Below are 18,254 nucleotides of genomic sequence, written 5' to 3'. Positions count from 1 at the left end.
ACATTTTTAAAATCAAAGGAAAAGAGGGCAGTGGGAGAAGACCACCTTCTTCCTTGTTCTTCAAGTCTTCCATCATTAACTCTTCCTACGTGTCAGGCAGGGGAGTTTTTGACCCTATATGGCTCATCTGGGACGGTCATGGTGCTATGGAAAAATTATTTCAGGTCTCAGTGTAATGAGGGTCTTTCACATTTCCCTAAATTATTGTTTTTTGTGTGTGCAGAGAGAATTTCCTAAGGGTCATTAACTTGTTGATATCACTGGGCAGGATGTAGACCTTATTTTTCCACTATTGTTTTATTATCTTGAGGCATGACTCGTGCCTTCACTGCATGGCTTTGTTGCTAAGCAAGTGAGCTTGGTTTTATTGTTACGCAAGCCTGTCTGGCTCTGATGCTAAGCAACTTGCTCTGCTTCATGAGTCAAGCAAGCCCACATTGTTTCAGGATTTTCCTATTGCTGGTTTTTTTTTTTTTTTTAATCTATTGGCTGCATGACATGCGTGATCTTAGTTCCATGACAAGGGATCGAACCCACACCCCCTGCACTGGCGGTACAGAGTGTTAAACACTAGGCCACCAGGGAAGTCCCCTCCCATTGCTTTCTTGAGTGATCATTAACTTGCTGTGGTCTCCCAAAGCCCCCTAAAGTTCCCTCTCTATCTACAATCCCCCAGTAGGATTTCTGGACTATTTGATTACCCTACTCTATCCCTTTCAAAAATGAATCAGATAGGGCTTTCTTGGTGGCACAGTGGTTAAGAATCCGCCTGCCAATGCAGGGGACATGGGTTCGAACCCTGGCCTGGGAAGATCCCACATGCTGTGGAGCAACTAAGCCCATGTGTCACAACTACTGAGCCTGAGCTCTAGAGCCTGCAAGCCACAACTACTGAGCTCACGTGCCACAACTACTGAAGCCTGTGTGCCTAGAGCCCGTGCTCCACAACAAGAGAAGCCATGACAATGAGAAGCCCACGTACTGCAACGAAGAGTACCCCCACTCATCACAACTAGAGAAAGCCTGCGTGCAGCAATGAAGACCCAACGCAGCCAAAAATAAATTAATTAATTAAGTAATTTTTTAAAAAAATGAAGTAGATACTTGTATGCCAATGTTCATTGCAGCATTATTCACAATAGCCAAAAGATGGAAACAACCCAAATGTCCATCAATAAGCAAAATGTGATATATATATACCATGGAATATTACTTAGCCATAAAAAGGTCTGGAGTACTGACACGTGTCACTACACAGATGAACCTTGAACTCATACTAACTGAATGAGCCAGGTACAAAAGGACAAATATTATAGGGTTCCAATTATATGAGGTACCCAGAGAGGTCATATTCACAGAGTGGAAAGTAGATTACAGGTTCCCAGATGCGGGGAGGAGGGACTAATAGAAAGTTATTGCCTAATGCTTACGTAAAGCAGTCCTTGAGGCTGAAATCAAAGGGCACCCGAGAGTAACTCAAATCCACCTGAAGAAATAAAGAGCACCAGTAAAGGCAACTACATAGGTAAATATAGAAGATAGCATAAATGTAGTTTTTGGTTTGTAAGCTCTTTTTTTCTTTTGTCTAATTTAAGAAACAGTTGCATAAAACAATAATTATAAGACTGTGTTGATGAGTTTATAATACATGAAGCTATAATTTGTGTGACCATAGGAGAACAAAGAAGGGGAGGGAATAGAAATATATAGGCGTTCTGGGCACACAGTTCGGCAATCTCAGCCCATCCCAAAGCTCGGTTCCGGCCCTGGCTCCCTAGTCAATCATCTGACCTTTATTCATCTCCTCTGGGGGATCTAGTGGTGGCCAAGGCAGACCCAGTCATCCCTGCCTTTGCAGGCTCCACAGAAGGGATGAGAAGGAATGGTTCGGCATCTGTTCACAGGGGAGGGGCTGAATTCTGCTTGTGAGTTTTAGAAGAATTTTGTCAGGCTTTGGCATTAGGGAGAGAGTTCTAGGTATCAGGCCATCTTTCACATTTTCTGCACTGCACTTTCCCCCTTGCTTCTGTTTCCCCTCCCCTACTTTTGCTCTTCAAATTCTTTCTTCATCATGCAAAGTATTTTCTCTCACCTTCTTGACCTGGGAGCTAGGGGTGGGGGTGGGCTGGTAGGGCAGGGAAGTTGTAAAAGGGTAGGGTGGGAAGGGAAGGCACCAGAATCAGAGTGTGCAGAGCCCTCAACTTCTACCCCCAAGCCAACTATCCTTCCTGCCCCTGTACAGAAACACATGGAGGTCTCCCTGCAAAAATTCAGTAGTATAAACTGTTCTCTATCTCTTTGCACATGTAATTGTGTGTGTAACAGGATGTTAAATTGCAACTTCCTACTCAGTCACCAAGATAAAATAGATAAGACATTCCAGACCAAGACGTAAATGTTCAGAGGAAATTAGCAAAAACCCATTATAAGACCTGCAAAGGTCTTCCCAGCTTTGAGGATCTAATGATGTAGTTATTGGAGGTTAAATAAATTTGTGAGGAGAACTTCTTTGGAGAGAATAGGACTTTGCCTTTGCTCTTCCTCAGCCCTGCCCCACCCACAGGGAGAGCACTCTAAAGGGCTGGAGAAAAAGAGCTTCAGAGAAGAGGCTGAGAGGGAAGCCTTGCCTTCCAGGTTGTCAGAAGAATGAGCAAATGTGAGGATTTCCCCTACATGAGATGTGGGCCCCTCAGGAGAGCTGACCTGATCATGCCCCAGAGGACATCTAAGGAATGATGTCATGTTAACAGAGATTCCATGTTGTTTATGTCCAGGTTGTGGGGAGGGAAGAATAAAAACAGGAGCCGAGAGTCACCAGCAGGAGGTAAATGTGTTGCCCAAATCAAAAAGGTAAAATGAAATGTTCTCAAGGGTCTCTAGAATCTACGAAAGCATCCCCTGAGAGGGATCAGCTTTACACACAGGTCAGGACAAAACCATCCTGTGTAGCAGCATCAGGCCGGTAAGGACTTTTCCGCTCCCCGACATCTCCTCCCTTCCTTCTTTCTTGCCTCTCCACCCCTGTCCCATGGCAGGGGTTAGAAACCACCTGAGCAAGATAGAGGAGGCTTTAAGGTGGGAAAAGAGAAAGAAGGATCCATCCACACGCTAGTAGGGGGAGGGGCCATCTGTAACTTTTCAAAAAGTTGGAAGCTTTAGCTATTCCCCATACCCGACATTCTAACTTCTGCACTAAGGCTGTGTTTACAAACCTAAAATGAATAGAGTTTTGTTTGTTTGCTTGCTTAATCTGGTGTATTTGTCGGGGCTCTCCAGGGAAGCAAAATCCCTCTCTCTCTCTCTCTGCCTATCTATCAATTAATCAATCTATCTATCTATCTATGGGGGGAGAGAGAGAGAGAGAGAGAGAGAGAGGGAAATTCATTATAAGGAATTAGAGTCCAAGGCTGTCTGCTGGAGAATTCTCTCTCTCTCTCTCTTTTTTTGGGGGGGATTCTCTTTTGCTCAGGGAAGGCTTGTCTTTGTGTTCTATTTAGGTCTTCAACTGATTGGGTGAGGCCCACTCACATTCTGGAGAGCAATCTGTTTCCTCAGGGTCCACTGATTTTAATGCTAATCTCATCCAAATGTTAATCTCATCTGGGTGTCTCACAGAAGCACCCAGAATAGCGTTTGACCAAATATCTGAGCACCCAGTGGCTCAGCCAAATTGACATATAAAATGAACCATCACACCTGGGAATGATCAGAAAACCTCCGGGAGTGTCCACATTTTCACTCAGGGACAGGGGTAGAGCTTCCTCCACTGAATGCCTTTTACAAAGGTAATAGGAAGCAAAATAAATATTTGTGATTCTACCTCATGAGTAGATTGCTCAGTCGTTACAGCTGTTACCTGTATTTTGTCAGGGAGTGGAGGGGAAAAGCTGTTCTTAATAGGGGCCCATTTCTTTGGTGGCACTAGAGTTACCCTTTGGGCAAAGATTGCTCTTTTAGTTGGAAAAGCACTTCCAAGGGCCCTTCTATTATCTAAGATAAAGTGAGATCCCTCTTCTAGAAGGAAGTAACCTTGGCCCCAGAGTTCTGCCAGAGCAAGGAGGCGGCAACTTTGAAGAGACTGTTGGGTTTTTTTCTTGGTTTACTGCTCTGGCTGGGGCCTGGCCTAGGAAGTGAGGATTCCTAGACTCTGGGAAGAGAACAAGGGATTCTGATGGCGTGGCCGCTCACTAAAATCAGAGGCAAAGGGCTGAGGAGAGAAGCAGCCAGCAGGGGCCCCCAGGGCAGGGCTCTCCAGGGCAGGAGCTGGCCAGGGCAGATATCTACTGACTGGGTTTCAGCTTTCCTTTCACTCCCTTGGGCTTTCAGCAAGATTGTGTAAGGACTCCAGGCTGGACTCGCGCTCCTCAGAGGAATTTGGAGAGGAGCAGTGTGGGAAGGTCCCAGAACAACCTGCCCGGCAGCCCAGAGCAGCAGGTCAGAGGCAGCTGATGGACGGGGTGAACAAGCAATTCATCTGTTCACGATGACTCTGGGACCACAGGCTCCCACTGCGAGTGAGTGACCCTAGGGGTCATGGTGGGGGGCTGGAGGGTTCTCGGGGCTACTTCAGAGGTGGGGCGCCTGGTGTCCTGCAGCCTGGAGCGAATCAGACTTTGGAGAAGTGTTGTAGCGTGGATGTTCACAGGGTTCTCTGCAGCCAGGCTGCCTGACTCCGCAGGTTAGTCCATCTCCCTCTGATTTCAATTTGCTCGTCTGTCAAAGTGAGGCTGTGTGAGGATTAAATGAGTGGGTAGTGGGAAGCGCAGAGTGTAAAGCATGGGATGTATGTGTTTGTGAAGTAAATAAATGGTGTTGAGTGAGGGTGAGATTGGGGAGTGTGGGCAGGTTACAGAGGCTCCTGTAAGTCCCACTGGAGACCCACCCAAGGCCCTAAGCAAAGGGGAGTGAAGGCAGGTGCATGGGTTTTGAGGGCAGATAGGAGGACATTCCTGGTCTCCAGAGAGGTATCTGCAGGAGTGAGGAGCTCTCCCCATGCCCCTGAAACCCCTCGTGTGTCCCAGTCTTGCTCGTACTGCTGAGAGTAGAGGGAGGAAAAAAAAAAAAAAGGTGTTTAGCTTTTTCTCAAACTCTTTCCTTCCCTTTGGTGGCATTGTCAGGTCAGGCAGAGGTCATTCCATTTTTGTTTTTCTCTAATATGCTTCCAGCCCAGTGACAGGGGCACAGAGGCCTAAAAATACTGTGAGCCGCCAGGTTGGATCACATCAGCCTCTGGCCGCCAGGCTGCCCGGCCTCTGCTCGGCGTTCCGTGTGGGCTTCACTCACTGGCATCTCTGGGGCACCCACTCCCCACTCTGACACTGGGGAGTGGGATTTGGAGAGACAGAGCCTGAGATCTGGGGCTCAGGGGTGGGGGTCTCCTTAAGAGGGGCTGAGGCCCAGCCGATGGCCTCAGGATCCAGGGATGGACAGTGTCTCCAAGGTAATCTTGGCCAGCCTTCCCCTTTGTAGAGCTGGAAACGATGAGTCCCCAAAAGGGGAGGCTTTGTGGCTTTCTGAGCTGCCTGCACTGCCTTCCCCCCCGCCGCCCCACCCTGCCTTTTCCCAACTTTATTCAAAGCTGTTATCTCCCACAAAAGCTTCTAAGGATCCCGAGAAGAAAAGTCCACGGGCTGGGCTGCACTGCGAGTTCAAAGTCCTGGCTCCAGTCTCCCAGGAGAGGTGGGCCCTCACTTGTCACCTGCTTCTGGGCCTCAGTTCCTTCAGGTGTAGGAGTGAGGGGTGAGGCCCTGTGGGATTCTGCAAAGATGTGAGGGAAGTTGGCAGGAAAGCTGGGGTGGGGGGTCCCTGGGAACCATCCCCACTTCACCTGAAGCTCTTCTTCTTTCACCTATTTTCTGTCCTAGGAATCATAAGGTTTCATCTGAAAAAGGGTTCTGCTACTAAAATAGAGAGGTTTCAAGGGTGTGAAGGTTTTTTCTGGCTCCCGTGGTCTGTGGTTAGCTTCAGCTGCCGTCACACCCAAGTTACACCCCTCAATCCATCTGCCCTAAACACCTTGCAGTTCCCCCAGCCTGTCTCATCCCAGACTTTTGCACATAACACCTGCTATCCTCCACCTCTTCACGAGGTCACTTGGCAAACCTCAGCCCATCCTTTAAGTCACAACTCAGGCACCATCTCTTCCTGGAAGCCTTCCAGTCCTGTCCCAGACCTGCTTAAAGGCCTCCTTGGGGCTGCCACAAATTACAAGGTAACTCCTATCACAGCACTTATAGTACCTTTGTAATTGCCTCTACATTTGTTTATCTATCATCAGGGAATACCTGAGTTTAAATTCCAGTTCTGCCACTTCCCAGCTGTGTGACCCTGAGCAAGTGACCTAACCTCTCTGTGCTTCAGTTTCTGCATCTCTAAAATAGTATCAGCAACACAAAACGCTTGCTATGTGCCAGTCCCTGTCTTATGTGCTTTATTTAATCCATGCAACGTCCCTATAAGATTGGTATGAAAACCTTTTATTTTAAACAAATGAGAAAACTGGGAATTCCCTGGTGGTCCAGTGGTTAGGACTTGGCACTTTCACTGCCGGGGCCCTGGCGGGGTTCTATTCCTGGTCAGGGAACTAAGATCCTGCAAGCCATGCGACATGGTCAAAAAAAAAAAAGAGAGAAAGAAAACTGAGGCCCGAGTTCACACAGCTTGTAAGTGGCAGGGTCAGTGTTCAAAATCATGCAGCCCAACTGCAGAGGGATTCTACTGCCTCTCAGAAGCTACATCAGCAGATGTTGTGAGGGTGATATGAGTAAATAAATAAAGCTGGGGCTTCCCTGGTGGCACAGTGGTTGAGAGTCTGCCTGCCGATGCAGGGGACACGGGTTCATGCCCCGGTCCGGGAAGATCCCACATGCCGCGGAGCGGCTGGGCCCGTGAGCCATGGCCGCTGAGCCTGCGCGTCCGGAGCCTGTGCTCTGCAACGGAAGAGACCACAACAGTGAGAGGCCCGCGTACAGCAAAACAAAAACAAAAACAAAAACAAAAAAATAAATAAAGCTGTTTGGCACCTAGTAGGTACTCAATAAGTGCTTAGTATTTATGTTTTCCAGTGTCCCCTTCTCTGTCAGTTTACACTTGGGGATTTAAAATAGGAACCGGACATATTTTTACAGTTATTTTTCTTACTGTGCTCGCCTGTTTACTGTCATAGAATCATTACATGTCAGTGCTGGATAGAACATATGAAATAATGGGAATAATCATAATAGCTAGCACTTTTCGAATACTTACTATGTGTCACTGTGCTAATGTATTTTTTTAAATAGATTTTATTTTTTGACACAGTTTTAGGTTCACAGCAAAATTAAGCAGAAGTTACAGAGATTTCCCACATATTCCCTGCCCACCCCCAACCTCCACCGTATCAACATCCCCCACCAGAGTGGTACATTTGTTACAACCGATAAACCTGTATTGACACATCATTATCACCCAAAGTCCATAGTTCATGTTAGGGTTCACTCTTGGGGTTGTACAATCTATGCATTTTGACAAATGTATAATGACGTGTATCCACCATTATAGTGTAATATAAAGTATTTTCACTACCCTAAAGATCCTCTGTGCCCTGCAGATTCAGCTCCTTCTCCCCCTTCCCCCAGCAACCACTGATCCTTTTACTGTCTCCATGGTTTTGCCTTTTTCAGAACGTCATATGGTTGGAATCATACAATGTATAGCCTTTTCAGGTTGGCTTCTTTCACTTAGTAATAAGCATTTAAGGTTCCTCCATGTCTTTTCAAGGCTTGACAGTTCATTCGTTTCAAACACTGAAAAATATTCCATTGTCTTGACGTACTACAGTTTATTTACCCATTCACTTACTGAAGGACATCTTAGTCGCTTCCAAGGTTTGGCAGTTAAGAGTAAAGCTGCTATAAATATCTGTATGCAGTTTGTTTCATGAACGTAAATTTTCATGTCCTTTGGGTAAATACCAAGGAGCACAATTATTGGATTGTTTGGTAAGAGTATGTTTAGGTTTGTAAAAAACCACCAAACTTCTTCCAAAGTGGCTGTATCATTTTGCATGCCCACCAGCGATAAAAAGGGAGCTCTTGCTGCTTCACATCCTCAAGAGTGGTACTGTCAGTGTTACAGATTCTGGCCATTCTAATAGGTGTGTAGTGGTATCTCATTGTTTTAATTTGCATTTCCCTAATGACAGATGATGTGGAACATCTTTTCATATGCTTATTTGCCACCTGTATATTTTCTTTGATGAGGTGTCTGTTTGGATCTTCTGCTCATTTTTTAATCAGTTGTTCATTTTCTTATTGTTGAGTTGTAAGAGTTCTTTGTATATTTTGGGTATGTCTTTTGCAAATATTTTCTCCCAGTCTATGGCTTGTTTTCTCACTTTCCTGACTGTGTCTTTCACAGATCAGAAGTTTTTAATTTTAATGAAGTTCCGTTTATCAATTATTTCTTTCATGGTGCTATGGTCTGAAGGTTTGTGTCCCCTCAAAATTTATATGTTGAAATCCTAACCCCTAAAGATGATGATATTAGGAAGTGGGGCCTGTAAGAGGTTTTTAAATCCCTCAGGAGTGGGATTAGTACCTCATAAAAGAGGCTCCAGGGAGATTTCTCAGCCCCTTCTACCATGTGAGGATACAAGATGTCTGAAACTCAGAAGATGGTTCTCACCTAACAATGCCAACACTACAACCTTGGACTTCCAGCTTCCAGATCTGGGAGAAATAAATTTCTGCTGTTTACAAGCTAACCAGTCTGTGGTACATTGTTATAGCAGGCTGAATGGACTAAGACATATAGGTCATGCTTTTGTGTTGTATCTAAAAACTTATCACAATACCCAGGGTTGTCTAGATTTTCTCCTATGTTATCTTCTAGGAGTTTCAAGTTTTGTCTTTTATACTTAGGCCTATGATACATTTTGAGTTCATTTCTGTGAAGGCTATAAAGTCTGTATTTAGATTCATTTTTCGCATATGAATGTCCAGTTGTCCCAGAACCATTTGTTGAAAAGATTGCTTTTCTCCATTGCATTGAATTTGCTCTTTTGTCAAAGAAAAGTTGATTATATTTATATGGATCTATTTCTGGGTTCTGTATTCTGTTCCATTCATCTATTTGTCCATTCTTTCACCAATACCACTCCATCTTAATTACTGTAGCTTTATAGTGAGGCTTAAAGTCAGATAGTGTCTGTTCTCTAAGCTCTTCTTCAATATTGTGTTGACTCTTCTGGGTTTTTGTCTCTCTGTATAAACTTTAAAATTTATTTATTTATTTTTGGCTGCATTGGGTCTTCGTTGCTGTGCGTGCGCTTTCTCTAGTTGCATCAAGCAGGGGTTACTCTTCGTTGCAGCGTGCGGGCCTCTCATTGCTGTGGCTTCTCTTGCTGTGGAGCCTGGGCTCTAGGCACGCGGGCTTCAGTAGCTGTGGCACACAGGCTCAGTAGTTGTGACTCGCAGGCTCTAGAGCACAGGCTCAGTAGTTGTGGCGCACGGGCTTAGTTGCTCTGCGGCAAGTGGGATCTTCCTGGACCAGGGATTGAACCCGTGTCCCCTGCATTGGCAGGAGGATTCTTAACCACTACGCCACCAGGGAGGTCCCTTTCTGTGCTTTAATGTGAATACTTTCTGCTGCATGTCTTTTAGTTCACTAATCCTCTGTTCTTCTGTTTCTAACCTGCTATAAATCCCATCAAATGAATTCTTTTTTAACAATAACTTCATTAGGGTATACTATATATGCAATAACCACTGTGCCACCAGGGAGGTCCCACTACTCTCTTTTTGAGAAACAGCCTTTGGCTTGCTACAGAGCCTTAACAGAGACTGAACTCTTAACCATGAGCCATCAAGTTACCATGTGACTGGAGCTGCCCATCACGAATGACCTGGGTGTTGTCTGATCCACAAGCTATAAAGTTGTGCATGCCCAGCTGTGCTCCATTTTCAGTGAAGTGGCATGTATGAGACTGGGCTTGAATGAGCACACATAAGGCACAAGTAAGTTGTGTGAAGAAGTGGCCCACATGCCCACGGCCACTGCTCCTGCTGCACTGTCTTCTCTCTCTCAGCCCACACCTACAGTCTCATGGGGCATCCTCTATGACCAGCAGACTGGGGAAGAGAAAATTCAGTCGTGGTTTACAGCCTGGTTTACACAGGTCCCGTACAATATGCAGGCTCGGTGAAAACAGACTGCTGCAGCGCTGCAGCCCCTTTCTGGATACTCTTGAAGAATAACAGTGAAGGAATAGCCTACCTTTTGGCAAAACCTCAAGCAGTGCACCTGGTTGCTCATTTTGCCTGGAAGGAGAAATGGCCAGAAGCTCTGCTAGTCTAGAGGTCTTAGTTCCAAAGGGAAAAATGTTTCCATTAGGAGACACAAAAATGTTTGTTAAATTGGAAGTTGAGGTTGTCATTTGGTCTTTTGGGGAATCTCATGCTTCTCAATCAACAGGCAAAGATTTGATTGCTGCTGCACAACGGAGATGTATTAATAATACAGTTAACTTTATAGCACAGTACTAAGTTACAGGATGTCAAAAGCAGAAAGGGAATATCACCCAAGAAGTTTGCATCCTCTTTTGTTTTTTAATTTATTTTATTTATTTACTTTTGGCTGTGTTGGGTCTTCGTTGCTGTGTGCAGGCTTTCTCTAGTTGCAGCAAGAGCAGGTGCTGCTCTTCATTGCGTTGTGCGGGCTTCTCATTGCAGTGGCATCTCTTGCTGCAGAGCACGGGCTCTAGCTGTGCAGGCTTCAGTAGTTGTGGCATGAGAGCTCAGTAGTTGTGGCTTGTGGGCTCTAGAGCACAGGCTCAGTAGTTGTGGCACACGGGCTTAGTTGCTCCATGGCATGTGGGACCTTTCCGGACCAGGGCTCGAACCTGTGTCCCCTGCGTTGGCAGGCGGAGTTTTAACCACTGCACCACCAGGAAAGTGCTGCATCCTCTTTTGTGGAAAGTGTTATATGTGTTTTGGTTGTATGGAGGTTAATTGTGTCATGTTAGGTGGAAGTATGACTTTGTTATTATCTTTATTTGGAGCTTAAGTATAGTTAAGGATATGTGTAGGAATGTGGTTGCTGGGTCATCAATCTTTTTAATTCTAGCTACTGTAATGAGGGTGTAGAGGCATCTCCTTGTGGTTTTAGTTTGCAAATCCCTGGATGACAAAAGATACTGAACGTCTTTTTGTTGCTTATTGGCCACTTAAAGAAAATATTTATTTATTTAGGCTGCGCCGGGTCTTAGTTGCAGCATGCGGGATCTTCACTGCGGCACGTGGGCTTCTTAGTTGCGGCATGTGGACTCTTACTTGCGGCATGCATGTTGGATCTAGTTCCCCGACCAGGATCAAACCCAGGTCCCCTGCATTGGGAGCTTGGAGTCTTACCCACTGGACCACCAGGGAAGTCCCTTACTTGCCATTTTTATATCTTCTTCAGTGAAGTGTTTATTAAAATCTTTTGCCCATTGTTTTTTGGGTTGTCTTACTATTCACTTATAAGAGTTCTTTATATATTCTGGATTCAAGTTTTTTGTCAAATATATTGTACTCCAAATCCCCCCTGCCATCTATGGCTTGCCTTTTCATTTTCTTTATGGTGTCTTTCAAAGAACAAAAGTTTAAAATTTTGATTAAGTTCAACTTATGAATCATTTCTTTTATGGTTCATGCTTTCTGTGTCCTAAGAAATCTTTGCCTATGTCATAATCACAAAGACTTTTTCTGTATGTTTTTATCTAGAAATTTACTTAATAGTTTTAGCTTTTACATTTATCATCCATTCTGAGTTACTTTCCTCAACGGCCTTCTTCAAGAGCTCCTGAGATCTACAGATACATCCCCACCAACCTCAAATCTAACAGTCAACCTTGCCACCTCCTTGGCCTCAATCTTAATCAATCTATCAAGTCCTGTCCATTAACTCCCTAAAAAGGACTCTTCTCTACCACCAGTCTACCTTGCTTTGACTGTTAAGGCAGCCTCCTAACTGGTCCCCTGCCCCGACTCACACTCCACTCCACATTCAGTGGCCCATTCCGGCCACGCCAAGCTCTCATCCCCTGGACATAATTAAGTCCCTCCAAGTCAGCCTTCAGATTCCAGCTGGAAAATCCCTGCCTGAATCAATCTCCTTCCTTCCTCCCCCTAATACAGGCTCTCTTAGCACCATGCACCTCTCAGAAGAGATTTTACTATTTGCAAATTTTAATTTTTTTGTGATCCTCCCTTTAACGTTTTCCTTCTCCACGGGTTCTAACTTCATGACTCTTTATCCCCACGTTGTACTTCCAGTAACTCATACAGGGCCTAGCACACGGAAGGAGCCTCAATACATAAGCGATGAACGAATAAATGAATTAGGAAAATGCAGTAATAAAGGGGTAGGCTGATAGCTGCTTGTGTTCCCTTGAGTGGTAAAAGCGGACGTGAAATAGTAATAAGCCCCTGCCAGCAGCGGCCGAAAACCTGCTGGATCCGAGGAGGAAAGAAGGCCTTACGATTGAAGGTAAGCAGAACAGGTGAGGGACCCGGAGCATTGGTCAGAAATCCGCTCACACCTGAGCTGCCGTGGCCCTTCGCTCTCAGAAATCGGGGCCAGGCCAGAGGAACTCGGTTCCCAGAGCTTCAGGCGGTGAACAGCTAACCTGCCGCGAAACAGCCCAGGCCCCCGGCACCGCGTGGGTGGGCGGGGCCACGTCTTTCGGGGCCGTGCCCCCCCTACAGCGTGCGCGCGCCCGCCGCCGCCTCGCGCGTGCGCCGCCTGCCGGGGGCGGGGGTTGTGGGTGGTGGCGGCGGGCGCGCGCGCTCTCGCCTCCTCGCGCCGGTTCGCGCTCCCGTGCTGGGACTGAGGAGGCTGTGGCGACTGCGGCGGCTGCGGAGGCGGCGGCTGAGGCGGCTGAGGCGGCGCGGGGGGAGGGCCGGGAGGGGGGTGGTTGGGGGGGGATGGACCGGGCTCGGCGGCCGCAGCGGCAGGAGCCGGTGCTTGAGCGCGAGCGACGGCGCTGGCGGAGACGCCGGCTGCTCCTCCCCTCCCCGCCGGTGAGTGAGTGCCCCCGCCTCCGACGCTGGCGGCGGCCGCGGCCCTTCAACGGCCTCTGTGGCCCGGGAGGGGAGAGTTGTGAGGGGAGGGTGGCCGGGCGGCGCCGCCGATGCGGCCCGGGCCTCCCGCTCGCGGCCTGGGGCGGGTGGGACCCTTGGTCGCCACCGTTCGGGGCTGAAGCCCTGGGCCTAGGGCTCGACCCCCAGCATCCCTCCGGGCCTCTTTCCTCTCCTGGCCCGTTCCGCTGTCATTTTGACCCTGGGGTTTCTCTCCCCTCCCCTTCGCCTCGCCCCCTTCCCAGCACCCCATCCAGGGCCGCGGGGAGGGAGGGACGTGTGAGGAGGTGGGCCGAGGCCCGAAGGACTGTCTGGAAGCTGGCTCTAGGGGGTCGGGGATACTACGAGCCCTCGCTTGCCCTGGCGTCCCTAGAAGTTGGCCACTGGGGCTTAGCCGTTGCCACCTGAAAGCAGTTTTGCACCTTTTGTTTTGATTTTGAACTTGTCGTTTGAGGGGAGGAGGGAGCCGGCAGTTCTGGGAACGGGGGGAATTGGTGGTGCGCGGTGGCATGCGAGTCTGGGCTGGGTCCCAGGTGCCTTTTATTAACCCTTTTAGGAAGGGAAGAGGGGCTCAGTGAGTTGCACCTTCTCTAAAAGGCCAGAGATCCATTTATAGCTTGCAGACCCCAGCTTTTTCAGCTTAAGCAAAGGTATGTGTAGTGTTTGTCCAGGGGTTGGTTTGGTTCATCGCTAACATTGATGGTGAACATCCCCCAGGTGAATCTGCAGTAGTTTCTTGAAGCAGCCCACTTAAACTGTTGGCTGATTTCCCCTCTCTTCTTTGGTGACACTTTACACATTAGTCTTGGTAGATCTTAGCCAGTGCTTTTGCAGGCTGCCTTTTCATCCTGACTTGTCATAGAGGAAAGGAAGATGAACACACACTTGTCTTAATCCAAAATGGTTGCTGTTAAGTCTGACATACTTATCAGAGGTACCTGTACCATAAGCATCTCTATGAAAGGTCTGAATTCCTAAATTAAAAAGCAGGTAGCTGCTTTAGAATAAAGCAAAACTTTGATTTGTTTATGCCGTCTGACCAGTATCTTACATTTGGAAGTTATTGACTAAACCAAATCCTTGTCTTTGAAGTACCTGTGTATAGAAATTGTTGCAAAGCCTGGAAGGAGAGAACCTTATGAAAATGTTAATGTGTTAATGACAAGATTCCTCCAGGAGGTAGATACATTTTTTTCTCCACTTGTATTGGAAGAGTGAGACTCGGATTATGAGTAGGTGGTAGTTTTACTAGTGTGTAACAAATGATGCTTATGGGTGGGATTTTAATGCAACAATACCTTGTTCTCTACCGACAGAGTTGACTTGTATTTTTTTTTGAAATCACACACCCACTCTCTGGCTAGTATAGAAAGATTATAAAGCTGCTTCTGGTCTGTGGGTGGTAACCTTTTAATTTCTGTAAGAGTTTTCAGCTGCTTACAGAATAGATTGATGATCAGCAGCATAGGAAGGATTCAGATATTAAAAATTCATTAGCACGTGATCTAGATCTATTAAAATTATGAGTACTTATTAAGCTTTGGCATGGTGTGGCTGCTGTGTACCAGGTATAGGAAATGAGATTTCTCAGAGTATTTGCATCTTACGATAAACAGAAGCACAGTCAGCTGACAGTGTTGTGACACCTTACAGTAGTTGAGAGAATCTTTTATGAGCACAAAAAACCTGTACAATTTAATGAAGAAACCCAATAACCTGGACTAATTGATGACCACCATTACTTTAAACTCTTTGCTCCCCTCTACTGGAATATTTCCCCTTTTCTTTTGCCTGTCATATATGTACAAAACCTATAATGGCTGAAGGCTTAAGTTTGAACTCCTCAGAGTGGTATTTATGGATCACTCATTAATTTATCAGTCAAGTATTTGTTGAGCCCTTATTTTGTTCCAGGATTTTTTTCTAGGTAAGTACTGAGCAACAGTGGGGGGCAGAGTCCCTGCCCTCATGGAGCTTTATTCTGTGTGTGTGAGAATGAGGATAGCAAATAAGCAAATAGAGATAATTTCAGGTAATGCTACAAATTAGTGATTAGCAAACTTTTTCTGTAAGAGACCAGAAACTAAATATTTTAGGCTTTATGGGCCATACAGTCTCTGTTGCAGCTGCTCAACTGTCTTGTTTTAGTGCAAAAGCAGCCACAGGCAGTACAGTACATGAACGAGTGTGTCTGTGTTCTCATTAAACTTTGGACGTTGAAATTTTAATTTCATACAATTTTCCCGTGTCACAAAACGTTTGAATTCTGCTTTTTGATTTTTTTCAACCATTTAAAAATGTAAAAACCATTCTTAGCTCATAGGCCATACAAAAACATGGGGCAAGCTGGATTTGGCCTGTGATCTGGCCCTTTAAAGAAAAAGTTTGCTGACTCCTAATGTGAACCATGAAGAAAATAAAACAAGCTGATGTGACAAGTGAGTGACTGGTGGGGGTGGTGGGGAGGCCTCAAAGAGGAGAAGATGTTTGAGCTGTGGCCTAAGAGATGAAAGAGCTTTCCTGGCAGATGAAATAGCAAATACAGGCAACTACTGATGGAAATGAGCTTCTGTGTTTCCCCAGCATTGGGCTTTTCCACATACCATGTCATTCTTGCCTTGGTGTCTTTCTTCATTTTCTTGTTCTCAGCTAGATTGCCCACCTGTCAGGTTTTAAAAGTCTTCCCATTATAGAATCTAAGATTTGGAAGAGATTTTAGCTTCTTACCCAATTGCTCTCTTCTCATATGTTCTCAGTGATTTTTCAGCCTCTGTTTGAACACCCTTGATGACAGAAAATTCATTACTTTGAGGTAGCCCGTGCCATTTTTAGATAGCTCTGATTGTTGTTAGAATGTTCTTCTTCATGTTGCAGTAGGAGTCAGCCTCTCTACCTCCTTTCCCTGATGCTGCCTTACAGTGCCCATGGAATAAGCCTGAGATGGGGCTGCACCTCATCCACAGGATTTGGCTCTAAAGTCAGTGCTTGAGACAAAAATTACATAAGATGAAAACTGTATTTGAAAATCCCTTAAATTGTTTAAAAAGCGTAGTGTGCATGTTTTTGCATTTATAATTATTTAGTTCTTAAGCATTTTACAGACCGAGAGCCACTAAGCTTGACTGAAGGAAGGAGCAAGAGGGAGAAAATTATGTAGATATGTAGGCCTTCAAAAAAATTTTGCCTTTTAAGAGCTATCAAATGCTTATCAGAGAGTGGGGGATGGTGGAGAATTTTAATGTGTTCCTGCTTTCTTGCAGGATTAATTTTACTGTATTTGTACATTGAGGCTGTTAATGTATAAATACAAAACATTAATAAATGTTTATCGATATGTTATGAATATTAAATGAGATAATATGTATGGAAGCACCTGGCGCATGGTAAGTGGTCAATAAATGTTTGCAGGATTTGAATCTAAGTTTCTGCTTCATTGGGCTCACATGCACACTGTCCTCTGAAAGTTGTAGAGAAGAACTTGGCCACCTGCTTCCTGTCTTTCCAAATTGGCATTTCCTGTTGTGGCTCTGTAGAGCAGCTGTCACTCTCTTTGTCCTTGAGTGTTGGTCACATTTTACCAGAGGTCAGCTAGTAAGTTAAATGGGCATATGATGTAACTCTGTTAGTTCTGTTACATGACCCTTGAAGTATTTGGACACTGCTCTTATGCCTCTTATTTAAGTCTTCACTTTTCAGGGCTAAATACTTTCATTTCTTTTAGTTTTTCCTTGCTTCTTCACCCTTCTGTTTCTTGTAAGTGTACCAATTTATCATCGTTCTTTTTTACTTTGGTACCCTGAAGTACATTTTAAGGTACAAACTTAAGTTTTACCTCCTTGATGAAGTTTTCCCTTACACTTGTAGACCTTCTCCATATTCCTAAATACTTTTATCTGTATTTCTCAATTTAATATTTTCTTACTTTTGTATTTTATACTTCTTTCATGAGCATGTATCTTACCTCACAATGAGACAAGCTTCTTGAGGGCCAAGACCATGTATAAATGTTTACAACTTTATAAAAATAAACTTTAAAAATAAATGTTTTAGGGGCTTCCCTGGTGGCGCAGTGGTTGAGAGTCCGCCTGCTGATGCAGGGGACACGGGTTCGTCCCCCGGTCCGGGAGGATCCCAGATGCCGCGGAGCGGCTGGGCCCGTGAGCCATGGCCGCTGAGCCTGCGCGTCCGGAGCCTGTGCTCCCCAACGGGAGAGGCCACAACAGTGAGAGGCCCGCGTACCGCAAAAAAAATTAAAAAATAATAAATGTTTTATTTAGAGCAGTGTTAGATTTAGTGAATTATTGTAGAGCTAGTACAGAGAGTTCCTGTCTATCCCACACCCGGTTTCCCACACCCAATTATTAACATCTTACATTAATGTGTTACATATGTCACAATTAATCAATATTGATGCATTGTTACTAAGTCTATACTTTATTCAGAGTTCCACAGTTTTTTCTTTAATGTCCTTTTTTGTGTTCCAGGATCCCATTCAGCATGCCACATTACATTTAATAGTCATGTCTCCTTAGCTTCTCTTGGTTGAGGCAATATATCAGACTTTCCTTGTTTTTAATGACCTTGGCAATTTTGAAGATAACTGATCAGGTATTTTTGTAGAATGTCTTTCAATTGGACATTTGTCTGATGTTTTTCTAATGGTTAGACTGATGTAATATGATTTTGGAAGGAAGACCACAGAGGTAAAGTGCCATTCTCATCACATATCAAGAGTACATATGACTTATCAGTGTTACTGTTAATCTTCATCACTTAACTTGTGCTAGTGTTTGTTTTCTCCACTGTAAAGCTACCCTTTTGTGCCTCCCTTTCTATACTATACTCTGGAAGAAAGTCACTATGCATAGCCCACACTTGGTGAGTGATGAGTTATGCTCTACCTCCTTAAAGGTAGAGTATCTACGTAAATATCATTGCTCAAATTGTCCAGCTTTGGCCACCGGGAGCCCTTTCAGTTGGCTCCTGTATCCCTCCCCTTTGAGTGTGAATACTTTCTTTTTGGCAACATAAAATGCTTCAGGCTCATCTTTTATATGTCATTCCTCAGTCGTACAGTCATTTTTCTAAGGAGCTCTAGTTCCTTGTGTTGGAAAATGGTATTTGAAACCAAGATTTGGGTGCTAGATGTGCTGGTTG

General features: G+C 45.3%; 1 protein-coding gene across 6 annotated transcripts in view; it reads left to right on the top strand.

Annotated features, from left to right (window-relative positions):
- Positions 1-12,905: 12,905 nt before the first annotated feature.
- Positions 12,906-18,254, top strand: part of TMCC1 (transmembrane and coiled-coil domain family 1) — a 219,408-nt gene continuing 214,059 nt past the window's right edge. For 3 of the 6 annotated variants that reach the window (XM_073787750.1, XM_073787751.1, XM_019933684.3), the window contains exon 1: positions 12,906-13,040. The gene's annotated coding sequence lies outside the window, so the exon portion shown is untranslated. The remainder of the gene's footprint in view (positions 13,041-18,254) is intronic. The other 3 variants (XM_073787748.1, XM_019933682.3, XR_012323929.1) reach the window with 2 other exon arrangements.

The sequence above is a fragment of the Tursiops truncatus genome, chromosome 10, assembly GCF_011762595.2.
Source record: "Tursiops truncatus isolate mTurTru1 chromosome 10, mTurTru1.mat.Y, whole genome shotgun sequence".
In the NCBI taxonomy this organism is placed as follows: Eukaryota; Metazoa; Chordata; class Mammalia; order Artiodactyla; family Delphinidae; genus Tursiops; species Tursiops truncatus.
This window is presented reverse-complemented; position numbering and strand designations above follow the sequence as displayed.